This window comes from Rhipicephalus microplus, chromosome 10 (assembly GCF_043290135.1).
Source record: "Rhipicephalus microplus isolate Deutch F79 chromosome 10, USDA_Rmic, whole genome shotgun sequence".
Lineage (NCBI taxonomy): Eukaryota > Metazoa > Arthropoda > Arachnida > Ixodida > Ixodidae > Rhipicephalus > Rhipicephalus microplus.
This window is the reverse complement of record NC_134709.1, coordinates 23,856,199-23,862,198: the sequence shown is the minus strand read 5'-3', so window position 1 is coordinate 23,862,198 and position 6,000 is coordinate 23,856,199.

Sequence of the window (6,000 nt, the reverse complement as noted above, 5' to 3'; positions counted from 1 at the left end):
TTAACGTGCATCCAAATCTGAGCACACGGGCCTACAACATTTCCGCCTCCATCGGAAATGCAGCCACGGCAGCCGGGATTCGATCCCGCGACCTGCGGGTCAGCTGCCGAGTAGCTTAGCCACTAGACCACCGCGTCGGGGCAAGCGATCAGAACATTTCTGTTGAGCAACAGCGTACACTATGGTTCTCGGCATATGTGAACGACTCTTGCTGTGCACATAACCATCATTCCAGAAACTATAGGGGCAGTGCGGTATAGATTGCCCGACGGGCTCTGATAACGTTCACAGTCAGCAGCATCGTTTTCAGAAATCCTTGTTGCTATCGTGGGGAGGATATAGCACTTGAAAAACGTGAAACAGAACACGTCAAAGACCAGCATTATGCGCGTGTGTGTGTAGCAGTGCACAATACATGGCAATCATGCAGAGAAAACACGACCTAACAAGCAGTGCCAGGTAGCGTTTAGTTTGCTTCTTTTCTCTTACTTGCGTTGATTCTGCGTGCTGCTTGAACCACAGGCGTTCTACAGTTATTTGGCCCCAGGTGGACCAGTTCTGGAATTTGGCACCTGACTGAAGCACAGCTGTCCTGCCCAACTATACGGGCTCGGGCACACCTTCATCTGTATCAGCGTATTATACATTTCACGGTCCCGACAAAAATCATTGTACACAGTGGAAGATCGGAGCGTTTCACGGCCTCTCGGCCCTGCCACCGACTGTAAACAACCTGGCGCCGGCGCTGTTGCATATGCAACAGCCGTAATAACAAGTGGTAAGTTTCAGTTACGACAACACAAGGTTCTTTAACGTGCACCCAAAATCTAAATGCACAGGACTCTAGCATTTCCACCGCCATCGAAAATGCGGCCGCGGTGGTCGGGATCTATTTCCGCGAACTACGGGTCATCAATCGAACACCAGTCGTAATTATTAGACCACCGCGGCAGGTGTAATCAGGCGGTAGAACGATCGGCGGTAGTCGTCTAACATACGACCACCACGAAGACCCCATAATCATGCGAAACACGCTTATGGTCGCTTTTAAACCAAAAAGAGCTTAGGGCGCTGGGCGCTTTGGAGAAACGCACACAGCAACAATAGCGAAAGTTGGGATACTTGGTGGTTCATGCTTGGGAAGTAAAAACAGCGCAAAAGTAACGACAAGCACAGAGGAAGAGAAGTTATTGGCGCGGTGTCCTCTTTTCCTCTGTCCTTGTTATTTTTGGGCTGTTTTTACTTCCATGCAGGCACACAGCAACGCACGTGGGAAGGAACGGCCGACATATATCAGCGAAGGGCGCGCCGTGGAAGGCGCACTTTGAACGCGCGAACGTGTAGCTCGGAGAAGATTTGACGACGTCGAAAGAGCACGAAGCGCGAAGTTCGCCGCAGCCGAACTTCGCGCGCCGAATAGTGGCGAGCAGCCTCCGTGCGCTGCGACATTTCATTAAGCTAAACGGCCCAACACATACAGCGATAACACCTGACGCAAGAGACAAACGCCCACAGAAAAAAAGAGAAAGAAAAGAAACGAAGCACTTGCCTGGAACATTCGTGGAGGCAAGATCGCCGACCGCCAACAATAGACAGTTATAGTTTAGCGTTAGCGTGATAGCGTAGGTTAAGGAAATGGCGTTACCGTGCAGCAAACGTTCGTTGTGGGCAGCGTCTTATAGTTTAGCGGGGTAGCGTTTACGTGCCCCAGCTGGGATGGTGGCGTCACCTATACTATATGGTTAATAAAATAAACAGTGAAAATGAAAATAAAACGAGAATGTTTGCCTATGTTACCACGCGGAGCGTTGTCAGGAGTTTATTTAAGTGATAATAAAAGTAAATATATGTGAACCACGCACCAAACGCGAAAACATCTATGTTGCCAATTTGTTTATATCGATCTTGTAGTTAGGCCTAGACGCGTTAGAAATGGGAAGCTCTCTCAAAAGATACGGAAACTCATCCGTAATACTCGGTCATCGAAGCTAACTGAAGGCGAGCGAAGCCACCGTAAACAGTCGTTTGCTGCGAACAAGGTGAATCTTTCAAAAACTGCGCCAAATCACTTCGAAGCAGGCGACCGAGAGCGCCGCCATGTTTACGTAGACTACGCACACCTACGCTACCACGGTAACGTAGAATCTGAAAAATACCGCGCGTACGGGAATCGGTACGGGTGACATACGTATCTTCGCATGCGCACTTCAATTCCGGTATCACAGCACACCCGGTAACCCCAGTATACTATAACTCTCTAATGGCGCGCACATACCGCCACGGCATGTTTGGCCAACGCCTCCTCTAGAAAGATGCCTGAGGAATGGCTCGCGCTCCCAGCGGAGTTGGCCTGCCTTCAGTTTTAAACAAGCTCCGCACGGTGACGCTCCCGACCGACACTATCATCACGGCGACGGGCGGTACCAGTTAAGCGTTCTTCATCTGCGGCCCATAGGGGCGCATCAGTCGAGAGATGTTCGAGATCTGCAACTGTGCACCGCTGTTTCGGAGGCTATGCAAAGTGTTGCGTTGTTGCACCGTCCGTCACAGGTGACGCTAGCGACCAAGAACATTTTCAAAATGAAGGCAGTGTGGCAGCTGTTTTTTTTTTTTCTCATGCGGCAGGCATCTTCCTAGAGGAGGCGTTGGTTTGGCAAAGTCGCGACGTATCGACTTTCGAGAGCACACAGCCGCCTTTTCCCGCGAAGATGCCCAACCAAGACACAACGTGGCGACGACATTTCACATCGCGCAACAAAAGCAATCACACGTATAAAGAATCGCTAAGCGCTTACAGGGACCACAAAATATCGCACGACGCCACCATCAGCGCCGACGACGAGTGCAAAAGTGTCAATCGCGCTGCTTACGGATTCCCGGTTGCTAAGCGCACCTCGTGGCAAAGTAAATCAGCTCGGCGTTTTCTTCTCTTTCGCGGAATGAGCACAGGAGAGAAAACTTCGAGTGCTCATTTACGTTGTCTCCACCATTTCAATGAAAAAAAAATGCAGCACAATAGCGTTACATACGTCCGCTTCCATAATTTTTCGAGAAACATTTCACAGTCTGTGTTTGTTACGATCGGCGTCAACGTTTAAGCTTCAAAGTTTCCACTGCCTACACTTCTAAGCCGCCTAATGAGAACATCGGCATATCCAGCATGTCACTAAAACATTTGCGATTGGTGTTTATATAATGATGTAATCCGACGACTACCTTTTTATGACTGTATTGTCATTTTTATTGTTTTTTTTGAATGCACATTGCGAAACACTTTTATTTAGGTTGTCCTTTGCCGCACGTCTTCTGTGCTACCTTGTGTATAGTAGAAGATCAGGGCTACTGAAGCAGTTCTAGCTCACAGCTTTGACCTGCCCTCCTCGTAACATTTTTTTGTTTTAATATAATTTGAATTTCAATTTTTTTGCAATGTATTAATACCTTCACTCCCCTTAGAATTGCGCCAAGGGGCCCTCTGCGCGTTGAGTCGTGCAGCTCAGAATTTTAAATGAAGTTTCGCATCCATACATTTATCCATTAACCACAGACAACTTAGATGTTACTGAAGCTAGCGGCCCTTCAACCACGTCTCCTTTCATAATATTTTGCAACGCTAGTGTGGGACATATATCGGAAGCAGTCTTACGTGCCAGGCATTCCGACATCTTCTCAGAAAAGAGTGACTTACGACACGACGCTGACAGCATAGAGGTCGACGTCACTAGTGTCCACGGAGGTGGGGTCTCTGCTGGACTAGAGGACTTAGACGACATGTCCGCCAAGTTCAGCTGTTTACCAGGAACAAAAGTGAACACGTCATAACGTAAAATCTTAAGTAAAAAAAATCTCTGCACACGAGGGGGCATTTCATAATATGGCTTTTCTTGTGATGTAGTTAAGAGTACGATAATCATCATTAGGTGTCACTGAAGGACCATGGACAGAATGACGAAATCTCCTGCAGGCGAACACTGAAACGAGCGATTCCTTTTACATTTCAGAGTACTGCCGACCGAATGCTGTGAATGCTTCAGAAGCATATGCCATTGGCCTCCAACCACCACCGTGAAGCGGCAACAGGGCTGAACCCACGTCATCCTTAGACGCATCTGATGCGGCCTTCGTGGCCCTGCTTGGGTCAAAGATTGCCAAGAGTGAGGCTGCACTCAACGATTTGCAAATATCACGCCATTCTAGTTTCTGCTCGGGCGTCCGTTTAAACTTTACTGTCATCCGCAAAAGCTTGCAGGGTCTGCAGCGCGTGGCGGAGCGACAGAAAACTGCATTGCTGCGCCACCTATACCATGCCACCCCGTGGGGCTGAAGTTATCGCGCGCGGTCTTGACCATTAGCAACGGCGCGTTTAGACAGTTTATAGACAGTGCACAACTGCTGTATCTAATCTCGGAAGCCACGGCCGATAACCGCAACACCATGGCGCGTTGCGGTAGGCGGCGCAGTAGTGCGATTTTGCCCTGCTCCACCCGTAGAGTTTCTCAAAATTAACTAGAGGGCACTCTGGCGCTGCGATCGTTCAGCGACCATGGGAATGATGGGTAGACAGGGTAGTACACATACTTGCCTAGTCTTCGTACTTGCAGGCGGCGAATCGTACTTGCGGCTTCGTTTATTGCTGGTTACGGTTTTGTTTTGAAAGAAAGAACGAACACTTTTAAACTTAGTAACTTGATTCGAAATGGTAAGCCTGAAAGAATAAGGATGCGAAGCGCGAACGGTGAACATTTGCTAATTTATGTTTTCGTGAAAAAAAAGCAGCTCCAAGCCACACGAACGCACACGGAGCGAAAAGCAGGCCAGAAGTACGAAAATTAGACAAATGTGTGTACTACCCATCATTCCCATGCTCGTTGAAGTGCCGTGCGTTGCAGCTCTCATAAACACTAGCGCCAGATTCCCCTCTAGTTAGTATTGTGGGAAACTATGGCTCCGCCAACGCGCTGCAGATCCCGCAAACTTTTACGGCCGACAGTACATCAGGCTTCAAAAAAGCACAAAAGCGTCATTCGCTGCATCTTACTGGATACACATTTGCCAAAACAGTTGTGTACACTCGGCAATCTCTGGACAACCTCTCCGTTTTGCGCGGTGCTAGTAAGTTGAATACACTGGCAAAGAGTGGAGGATGTAACTTGATGCCGAAGCGGCATATTATGCCACCTTGAAACTCAATCTCTTGCACTGCCAACACACACTTTTCAGGGCTAAATGTTAGTCTCGCCATCTTGACCACTTTCAAGGCGTATTCTAGGCGCCGATCATGCTCTTCTTTCGTGCTTCCCCAGATCAGCACATAAACATACACGCGAGGGGCAATCACATATTTCGTTCAGCGCTTTGTGGAAAACCTCACTGGCATGTGTTATGCCGGAGGGTAGTCTAAGAACACAGAAATGGCTGAAGGGGGCGAAAAAAACTGCATAGCTTCGATGAGTCCTCGTTCAGAGGAATTTAATCGAACCCTGCGGTAGCTTCAAGGCGAGAAAAAAAAATTGGCGCATGCAAGTTTTGCTTCAATGTTCTCGCGTCGTGACATTTGGTAATGTTCTGTGCTCTCAGTGATTTTTCGAGGATGTAGAAAAATTCTTAGCTTACCGTCCTTTTTTCTTACAATCACTAAGAGACTCATCCAGTCCGTGTGGCAGCTGACCTTGACTACGTCCTTTTGTCCCATGCAGGTGAACTCCACCCGTTGTGCCTGTAGGAGGGAAAAGGGCACTTTTCGTGCCAGTCGAACAATGGGCAGAGCATCACCGCGAAGCACGATATTGTAATCCCGCTGGAGGCATCCGATTCCGCAGAAACAGCTGGGGGGACTTTTGGGTCACACATATTATGCAGGGTTCATGGTTACATTTTCGACGGTGCGTTGGATCAGACTAAAATGCTCACAGTCTTTTAAGCCGTGAGCGTTTCAAAAATAAATAAAAAAATATTTTCTTCCTTAAATCAAAGATTGTGATGATGAAACTTGCCACATAA